The sequence below is a fragment of the Oryzias latipes genome, chromosome 20, assembly GCF_002234675.1.
Source record: "Oryzias latipes chromosome 20, ASM223467v1".
Lineage (NCBI taxonomy): Eukaryota > Metazoa > Chordata > Actinopteri > Beloniformes > Adrianichthyidae > Oryzias > Oryzias latipes.
Genome location: NC_019878.2, coordinates 1,179,182 through 1,189,793, shown reverse-complemented (window position 1 = coordinate 1,189,793; position 10,612 = coordinate 1,179,182). Strand labels below are relative to the sequence as shown.

The window sequence follows — 10,612 nt, the reverse complement described above, 5'->3', positions numbered from 1 at the left end:
CAGAACATTTTTAACTGACTTTTATCAAGGATTGTTTTACTAAAAGGTTTCTTAACATTGTTTTTTTAACTGAATTCTAATAAATTATATTTTAAAACAGACCACAGCCTCTGCCTTGGTTTAGAGCAGGACCTGCACCTGCCTTACTTCAAATCTTTTCCTGGGGCTCAGCAGCCCCAGGTGGCGTTGTCAACCCGTTTTCTCGTGCTGCCACACTCTGTTTCTGGATCCGAGAGCGGTGGTTGTACACTTCTTTAGCGCCAAACTTACCGTGGCAGCTAGCATAACCTGCTTTCTGGAATACCCCCCTCACTGATGATCTTCATGTTTCTATTGACAGTTTTGTTCAAAACATTCACGTTACATTCTGCATAGCACCTGTGCAGAAGTGACATTTTTGTTTCTATTCATCATTTCTGGCCTTGTACAGTTCCATCAGTGACATCTTGCAGTTTTCTTTAAATACAAGTAAACTATTGCTTTGTTTTAAAGTTGCACATTTACGAGAAAAAAACTTGAAAATTTACAAGATTAAAGTCAAAGCTACAGTCCAGCGAGTGAACGCCATGTGCAGCAGACCGACTAAACTCACTTTGGTCAAACTGTCTTGGATTTGAACAGGTGAGCTGAATTTTTATTGATAGTTACTGATTGTCCATTGTTTGAGTTACAGTTTATTGATATGTGATGTATTGATGGGCAGCTTGCAGGATCTCTGCAGCAATCAGTCCCTGCAGATGTCCACTTCCATCCTTTCTTCCTCCACCACAGACCAGATTTCCTCCAAGTCTGTAATGATTCTGTCTAAAGAGAACCAGTCTTCTGCATTTTCATTCAATGTTCTTATGCCAAAAAATAATTTGGTTTTGAGTTTTTCAAAGGTTCAGAATTTGTTTGTTCTTGAAACCTATCTGGAAATAAAGCTTCACGAAACGCTCCACGTCTTTCATCTTCGAGCAAGGCTCCAATAAAAAGACAACTTTTGTGTTTATCTCATTAATTATGTGACATGATTAGGGTTCTTTTTTCCTTTAGTTTTCTCCTGTTTTGTTTCTGTCATGATTAGAGTTCTGCTTCCTGTTTTATTTTGAAGGTTTCCTGTTTGTTTTTGTTTTTCAGTTTGACTTCCCTGGGGCCTGTTTCAGAAAGGAGGTTAAGTGTAAACTCTGAGTGCATTAACCCTGAAATCAGGGAAACCCTGGGTTTTCTGTTTCAGAATGGGAGGTTTGTTAAACCAGAGAAAGCAGAGTAAGTCAAACCCGTTTCTGAAAGAGAGGTAACTTATACTCTGAGTCAGTGTCCACGGTTACTTATGCTGTGAACCTAACCTGGTCGGGAGCAGGTTTTATTCTCTAAACTCAAGGTTTCTGCCTGTCCCCTCCCCTTTTTAAAGACGAAGCGGTATTTTTCGCTTTAACCTTCATTGCCCACATTTCCGTCACACAGAGACGGTCTAAGTGACAAGAATGGCTTGTCCTGTTTTGGAGGACCCAATAGACGAGGAGGCTGCATTAATTCATAGAGAATTACATTTATGTCGTGCGAGGATTTTGAGACCTAGACTCAATTTTTTGTCATTTCTCCATACGTTTTTGTTTGAGCGTTACCGTTTTTCGTTGCAGTCAATTACATATATACAATGAAAACAACATTAGGTATTGCTATGTAGATGTTTCATATGTCAAATATTGTCAACAAAGCCTACATCCATGACATGCTCACATTTGACCTGATTGAATTATGTTTTTATACTTCATTTTTAGCTGCTGCCATGTTCTTTTAATTCCTGCAGGATTGCATCTACATGAAAATGAAATCGGGGACATTGAATTAGATTAATGTAACAATTACTTTTGGGAAACACAATTTGCTAGCACTGCTTACTTTCTTAATCCCATATAAACCTATACCACTTGATCAATACAAGGGTAGACAAAAGTAAAAACACAATTCTGTAGCAGCCCATGCAGTGTCTCATGTTCATGCATTTACTACTGCAGTTACGGTAGTGGGACTGTAGGGGGCATGTGTTCTGCTGTGCAAGATTTATAATAAAGAGACCTGTGGAGTGAACAGACGTGTGTGTCTGAGCGCCATAATGTCATTCACATCTACCGACACTGAACCCTGTGAGGCCGGCTACAATTGAATGTATTAATATTAAACCGACCAACGTTTGCAAGAGGGGAAGGTTAACAAAAAAGTCCTCTAAACATTACCGACGTTAAATGCATTTTTCCCCCAGATTGGTTCTGTACACTATGCAGCATTTCATGCATTTACACCAGGAATAACACTTCAAAAGTACACCTAAATGTCGCCATTTTTTATTTCACACCTTACGCTATTTAAAAAGTTATTACAGCCAATATTTTATAACAATGATTTAAATGCAAACTTGCGCATTAACTTGAGCAGCTATGTTTCCCACGCTAACTGTCTCTGTTTTGCAGATGCAGCGGTGTTGCTTTTTTTCTGGAATATGTGCTCATATTCACTGTAACTCTGCAGCAGCACGTCAAGTTCAGCTGGCGAAAAATACGCAGACCTCTTTTTTTCCACGGTTGCCATGGTGACTCGTGATATCTGCGCTCCATTGATAATGGCTTCTTATAGTCGCGGTGCGGACGCTTAACTCCGAATCAGTCCACTCAGAGTTGATTGACCTAACTCTGATCAGCTTCTCTGAAACAGAAAACTCAGAGTTGTTAATCTCTCGATTGACCAACTCAGAGTTCAAGTTCAACCTCAGAGTTGGTTGAACCTCCTTTCTGAAACAGGCCCCTGGTCCCAATCTCGCCTGATTGTGTTCACCTGTGTCTCGTCAGTCCTGTTGGTAAAAAAGTCTTGTCTCTGTCCTCCTTTGTGCTGGTCCATACTGTCTTCTTCCTGTTTACTTGGTAAGCCCACAGTTGGTTTAGTTTCCCTTCCCACCAGCGCTTTTGTTATGTTATTAAAACCCTTCGTACTTGGAACCGCCTGCCTCCCGTCTCTGCATTTGGGTCCTTCACCAACTCAGTACCTGACATTATGACTTTTTTCTCATAAACGTAAGTCCTTTTTTCTTGCAAATTTACGTGCTTTAAAGTCATAAATTTCCAAAATTTAAAGTGATATAATTATCACTCTATAACTCTGCCAGGGTGGGTGACACAAGCGCAGGATGCCAGAAGGTAGGTTTACCAAAGATTTAATTATAATCGAACTCGAAGTAGTAATCAAAACGATCCGGCGACAAGTGCCGGACAACACACAGAATATATACACAACAGTGAATGGGAAACAGGTGCGTAACCAGGTGCGAACAATGAATGAACGTAAAGACAAGTGTGATGAGGAACCAGTAACCGGAAATGTCAAAATAAAACCGGAAGTGAACTGAAATAAAACAAGCCGCCCTGGCCCCGGTACCTAACAAACTCTTAAATGTATGAGAAAAATGTCATAAATTTAACCTATGACTTTTAAAGTTGTAAATTTAGGACTTGTTGGTAAACTGGCCCTAACACTCCGTCATATGGACGTAACCCTTGTGCTATCCTAGGCACGTTAACATTGGGAGTTGGGTCATCTAGACCCACTAGACAGTGCGCTGAACCTTTTGTCTTCAATGATTTGTGATCTTCACTGGTGTCCATGGATTACATGAAATCTTTCCACCTTTATCCACCTTTGTCATGGTAGGAAGAACACGTCAATGGAAGGGTTATAGGACAGCACAAGGGTTAAAGGAGTAACAGCGTTGGTTTGTTTCCTGAGGCTGTCAAAAGGTGTCACTTCATGTCAGAACTCTGACTCTCAGACCAAACCTCTGCTGTCAGTCAAGCCCCTTCAGGAAGGCTCCTGATGATGCTAACAATGAAGCTCCGGCACTGGCTGGTCTCACTGGCTGCATGAATTTAGGCTGAGCTCCCATGTATGGAGTTATTTCAGTCTCAATAATCAGAAATGCACACAACCGGTTTTACAAATACACACGCTCCGATTCACAAATGTCATTTTATGCAAACGTGAAAAATAAATTTGGAAATACACACCCTGTGTTTCACAAACACACACATTGTGTTTCACACATGCACACTAAATGTTTTACAAATGCACAATAAGTGTTTCTCACAAATGTGCACACTGTTTTTCACAAAAACATTTTAGAAATTCACAATAAATGTATCAGAAATGCAGACTAAGTGCTTCACAAACATGATTTTTAGTTACACATGTGATGTGAACTCACAGATCATTCGAATTGCAGACTGTGCATTCAAAATCCCGTTCTCGTTTGTGAATCTCCCCGTGTGTGTGAGAGATTTTTCTACGGTGAATATTGAGACTCATCTGACGGAGCGGGTCGACTAATCTCACCATTGGCTAGTGAATCTGTCAATCAAACTCATCGGCAAAGCAGGCGGGTTCGCTTTTAGCCAATCGAATGGCCCCTTACACTCTTCACTCTCAACTGACGAGGGAGGGAGCTGTTCAGCACAGCAGTTGGGAGGACGCGGGCGGCAAACATGGCGGAGAGGTCTTCCGAACGGGATCAGTCTCAGCCCGTAAGTAATGCACTTATTTGATTATTATTCCCTCGTTGTACGTCCTGTAATGTTATTGAATACTAAGTTGAAGCGTTCTCCTTGGCCAAGTGACATGTGTGAATGCTTTATGAACATTTCAGCCGAGTCGTTTGCAGAGTACCCCCACCGCAAATTAGCTTAGCTTAGCCTGTGCGGTCATATTTTTTATGAAAGCGGGGGAGGACTTATGATGGTTTTGTCAAGTTTTATACTTGGCATACCAGCTCTTCACACAACACGAGTAACTACAACCAACCAGGGGCCTCGAAACTAGCCGGCTTTCGACTCAAATTGTGTCTGTCTGCCCTGTGAGTGTGAGGGGAGTTTAAGCTAGCGCGTCGGTTCAAGCTAGATATACAGCCAATCTGTAGGTTCTTAACATGATTCATAAGGAACTAAGGGGAAAACATGCCGGATTTACAGCAGCACAGAAAGTTTAATAAAAAGTATTGATTTGGAGACGGGGATTTGTTTAAACACTGATGCTATGCTAACTAGCTAGTAAGTTAGCTGTTCCGTGTGCTGCCTTTATGTAAACGCGATCTGGGTTAAAGTTAGACACAGTCTTTTCACAACCCAGACTTTAAGACGGGGTGGATATGTGCAACAAAGTTAATTCATATGACATTCATGAAAACGGCATTTTTTGAATATAACAGAGACGTGAATCCACTGTTGAATGAAAGAAGCCTCATTAAGTTTCTAACGTTAGAACCCGTATTGTGCTGAAAAGCCCTGTGTGATTGTGTCAGAGTGACAGCCACTAAATTCCCCGTATCTTTACTTCCAATGACGTAATGACAAGAATCCCAAACATTATGATGTTTTTAGTCTGTTTTGTAGTCGATAAGTAGTCACAGAAAGGGCGGATGGGAGAAATATGCTGCCAACAGTGATTTGAGTAGAAGTTACTGTAAGTATTACACACAGGCTTCCTGTGTTCAGTGTCTTGTCTCTGATTTTTTTAAAGCTGTTCTTTACTACAAGCTCAAGTTATCATAGCAAGAGTGTTTTAAAAAATTCCCCTTTCTAATATTTGAAAATTATGTAATTTAATCTCAGACAGCTAAATGATCTAATCCATGTTTGTCGTGTTTTTATTTATTCTCTAGGAATTGCTGAAGTGTGACATCCTAAATACCTTTCTATTCTATTCTATTTCATATTTTATCATCCTATTGTATTACTGTTTTACCTATCAATTGGGAATTTAGCATTTTTGCCCCTGTAAATATCTGTCAGTTGAAAGTATTTGTACTTGTATTCCATAGGTCTTGTACCTGAAGATGGCAGACAACAACTATGCAGACTTGGCCTTCTTCAGTGACGCTGTGAACGTTTATGGCTTTCCTCTGAGGTATTCATGTTATTCATAAAGAAATCTTTTATTCACATATCAGGCAGTATAAGTACTTGGTTATTTGTACAAAAATAAAATTACTTTTTTTAGACTCCTCTGAAAACAAAGGCAACTCTAAAACTCTTTCCCCTCATGAATAACATTTACCCCCCCCCCCCCCCCCCAACAGTCTCTCTCACCTCATTTTTTTCCCCAGTGATACATGTAACCCACTCCTGCAATTTGTCTAACCTAGAAATTCTACTTATTGGCAACATACATAAGAACATTACATTTTAAATTGATGTGTACCGTATTTGCGATGCATTTGTAATTATGTGTTTGAGACATGATTTTCATGTTATTGTCAGGGTGAGAGGAGATCACGGAGGAGAACATGTGGGCATAGCCGAGTTGATGCTCACAGTACGTACAACTGACACAAACAGCTTCATTGTGGGAAAAGTGTACACACAATCAATGGTGAGTTGAACCTAGTTTTAGAAGCTTTAATATAAACATAAAAGTGAATGATGTATTAAAAATAAATCTGACAATATAATATTTCTTTTTGCTTTTTTCCAAATACAGGATTGAGCTCCTCTGGTGTGATGTCTTCGTGAGTGTTACTGGTTTATATTACAACATCCTGCACTCTCCTGAGGACCAAGACTTGCTCAATATCAGTAACATCACGTATTCTGCTGCCACTATATTTTCCGACCACGCATTCAGGCCAGTTTGGATGTCTTTAGTGACGCGTGGGACAGCCATCCAATCAGGACGGATGCATGACACCAAATCAGCTGTGGCAGTTGGGCTTGACCCAGAACCCTGTTTCTGATCCCTGGGTAAATGCTTTATTTCAGTGTTTTTTATTTCAGGCACATAATTACATACAGAAGAAGAGAGACTGAGGGGAGCAAGACAGAGTTCAAATCAATACTGCTGTATTGTTCAAGGGACTTCATTGTATGTAAGGATGTTATGAAAATTAGTTCCAGTTTAAATAAAATTCAAATCAGTAGAGATCCCACATTTGCTTAAATTTTGATGTTTTAATCTGTCCATGTTTTCTCTGAATTTTACTCGGCAATAAAGGGTGAATGTTTGCACTTTGTTGTTCTATGACCATCTTTTGTTGTGTAGTATTTAAGCAGCTATAAAACCCAGAGAGATGAGGATCTTTTTTGCAAGGGTGACCTGGCCAAGAGGTGTATATGTATATGGTTACAATATAAATTCAATGACATTTGAGTTATTAAAAAATAATAAAATTAAGGTCAAGCAAAGTGACTTCGGGCTGAGCAGCGGAGGTGTGTTGGGTATCTGTGATTGACAGTGAGATGAACTTGAGGTAATGTAGTCCCACTGCGTGGTACGGAGCAAAGTGATGCCAGTTTCTCCACAGAACCTACTGTGGAAGTTGCAGGTTTTTCTCCTCCACCTTCATATGATCAAAACCGTGTCTGAGTGTTGAAATGACGCTAGCATGAAAGCTAAGAGAATAACGTACAAACAATCCCGAGTGAAACATTCATTTTAAATCTCATGACCAGTACAGAGTTCGATGGATTCTATGTCAACTGCATTCAACCACTGTTGCCTTGCTACCAGGTCCACTGAAAAGTTGCGCAAGCCAGTAAATTTTGACAACCGAAGGCAAATAAACCGACAAGCCATGCTAAAGCTAACACGCTAACGACCGACTGGTCCAGAATCAAATATGGGCGGGGCTTTTGCCACCTGCAGAAAGCGTAGAGAAAGTGTAAGGGGCCATTCGATTGGCTAAAAGCGAACCCGCCTGCTTTGCCGACGAGTTTGATTGACAGATTCACTAGCCAATGGTGAGATTAGTCGACCCGCTCCGTCAGATGAGTCTCAATATTCACCGTAGAAAAATCTCTCACACACACGGGGAGATTCACAAACGAGAACGGGATTTTGAATGCACAGTCTGCAATTCGAATGATCTGTGAGTTCACATCACATGTGTAACTAAAAATCATGTTTGTGAAGCACTTACTGTGCATTTCTGATATATTTATTGTGAATTTCTAAAATGTTTTTGTGAAAAACAGTGTGCACATTTGTGAGAAACACTTATTGTGCAGTTGTAAAACATTTAGTGTGCATTTGTGAAACACAATGTGTGTGTTTGTGAAACACAGGGTGTGTATTTCCGAATTTATTTTTCACGTTTGCATAAAATGACATTTGTGAATCGGAGCGTGTGCATTTGTAAAACCGGTTGTGTGCATTTCTGATTATTGAGACTGAAATAACTCCATACCCATGATGCCCGGCCAGTGGCGGTTCTACACTAACTTACTCCCTGGGCGAGTAACCCCCCCCCCCGCCCCCCCCCCCCCCCCGCACACATACAAAATTTGACAACATCCTGTTGTGTTCCCTATCTTCTATTTAGCCATTTTACACAAAAAATGCATGCATTTTCTAGACTCGTATTACAGGGGGGTCAAACTCAGTCACACAGGGGGCCTAAGTTAAAACATGCTTAAGGTTTGGGCCGAAGAAGATAAACATTTACTGAACACACTAAAGCTAAACTTTTAAACCTTTTAAACTGAACTTTTTCAACATAAATATGAAAAAAAAACAGGAACACAAGTTAACTTAAACCCTAAATAACTTGTAATATTTTGCTCTCCATAGAAATATATTCTGTCAAAATTATACAAATATGAACATGCTGCAGAATAAAACAAAGAAAGCCTGGAAATATTAATAAGAAATTACAAATCAAATATTTCCGTATTTTTTGCTCTTTAATCATTTTTTAAAGCTTTTTTTTTTAGAGCTGGACTCCTGCTTCATTTTTAGCAATAATTTCTTAATGTGTGACGTCCTGTGTGTCTTTGTGAAACATATCAGAGGGATTAGATCTAAAAAAAAACTTATTGTGATTAATATTTTTAGGTCTTATAAAACATTAAAGACTAAATCATAGAAATTCATCAGTGGGATTACTCCAAAAATATTTGGCATTTCCCTAAATTTGTGCAACACCAACAGCAGAAATCCTCCAAAAAAACTCAATCCATAAAAAATGGTCTGCACCCAGCACCCCTGTTACGGTTTCTGTTTCTTTGTTTCCTTTTTGTTCTGGCATGTTTTGAGTTTAACTTCCTGTTTTATTTTGTAGGGTTTCCTGCTTTGTTTTTGTTGTGAGTTTTTCTTTGGTTCCCCATCCTAACTGATTGTGTTCACCTGTGTCTTGGTTGTCTGTATGTATTTAAGTCTTTTCATTCCCTTCCTCTTGGGCTGGTCCATAGTATGTTAGTCTGCTCCCCCGGTTTGGGGGGTTTAGTGTTTAGTGTTTAGTGTTCTAGCCTGCCATCTGCAGTGGTTTTGGTTTTGTGTCCTTAGTTTTGTTTATTAAAGCCCCCGTTCCCCTGCAACCTCCTGCCTCCTCTCGCTCTCTGCGCCTGGGTGCTTCCTCCCTTCTCCCCCCGTAACAATCCCTCCCCCTCCCCTTCCCTCTCACACACGCGGCTCCGTCTCTGTGACGGGAGGCGCAGCTGCGGCCCAGAGTTGATTTTCAGATAGAAAAAGACTCCCCTCACACCTGTTAGTGTGATTCAGCCAGCCACCGGCGAGTTGCGCCCCTCTCTCGAGTTTTTTGACTTATGCTCCAAAGACTACCGCAAAGAGGTGTGGCCGCAAATGTCTTGCAGCAGAGGGCGGTGGTCACGTGCGCGTCGGGTCTGCTGTGTCGGAGCACGGACTTGTGGGAAATAATCCCCATTGCCTGCTTTTGTCGAAATTGGGTTGAGCACGGGTGTTTGTTCTGCCTAATTCCTTTTCATGTGCCTGTTTTACGTTGTTTCACTCTGAGTTATTTCATCTTTTTTTTTTTTTTGCACCATAAGTGTGAAGGGGAAACAGGATGAAGACATTCTTAATAGTCTGATGTGTTAAGATAAAAGTGTTAAGTGTCGGCAGCTGAAGCAATTTCAAATTAAAAGCGCAAAGCTTACTCTTTGAATATAGTAGCCTCTTTGAATATAGTAGCAAAAAAATATGTAAAACGCCTCGGACATGGCAAATGCCGCCCCCTATGAAGTGCCGCCCTGGGCGACCGCCCACATCGCCCATATCGAAAACCGCCACTGTGCCCGGCAGCATTTATTCACACAGATGAAGGTGATCTTCAATGAGCCTTCTCTGCTCTAATAGTTAATAACAGTGAAGACCTCAGGCTTTGGCTCAGAGCCCTGAAGCTGTTGAGGTTGCATAGTGGTATGGGACAGTGTGTGTATTAAATGTGTGGTAATGCTTGAAATAGCATTGTTGATAGTTCAGCAAGTCCTAACAAGGGTGAGTTTAGGGTCTGTGATCTTCTTCACCTTTAAATAAAGAAGGCTAAGCCATCATGAAGTCCAGGTGGGATTCTTTGCCAGCCCTGGAGGAGGAGCTTCCAGCTGAGGATTACAAAAAGAAAACTTGGAAATGACCAACATGAACGTAGATGCGAAGTGTCGCAGTGTCTCTGAATGGATGAAACAGCCACTAGTGACTTCCCCGTGTGTAGATCAAAGGTCTCTCCCAGAAACCACCTCTTTCTACCCGACAACAGCAGCCAACTTACCGTAAAATCCCAGTTGGAGAGCAAATTCAAGCGGAGTCTGAACTTTGACTTTTCCTATTGCAACTCTGATCTGAATCGACTACAAACGCA

General features: G+C 40.8%; 1 long non-coding RNA gene across 1 annotated transcript; it reads left to right on the top strand.

The window, feature by feature from the left end:
- The first annotated feature begins 4,511 nt into the window (after positions 1–4,511).
- LOC110014235 lies at positions 4,512–6,326 on the top strand. Its single transcript, XR_002872381.1, has 3 exons — positions 4,512–4,550; positions 5,843–5,928; positions 6,282–6,326. It is a non-coding gene; the product is annotated as an uncharacterized LOC110014235 (long non-coding RNA).
- The last annotated feature ends 4,286 nt before the right edge of the window (positions 6,327–10,612 follow it).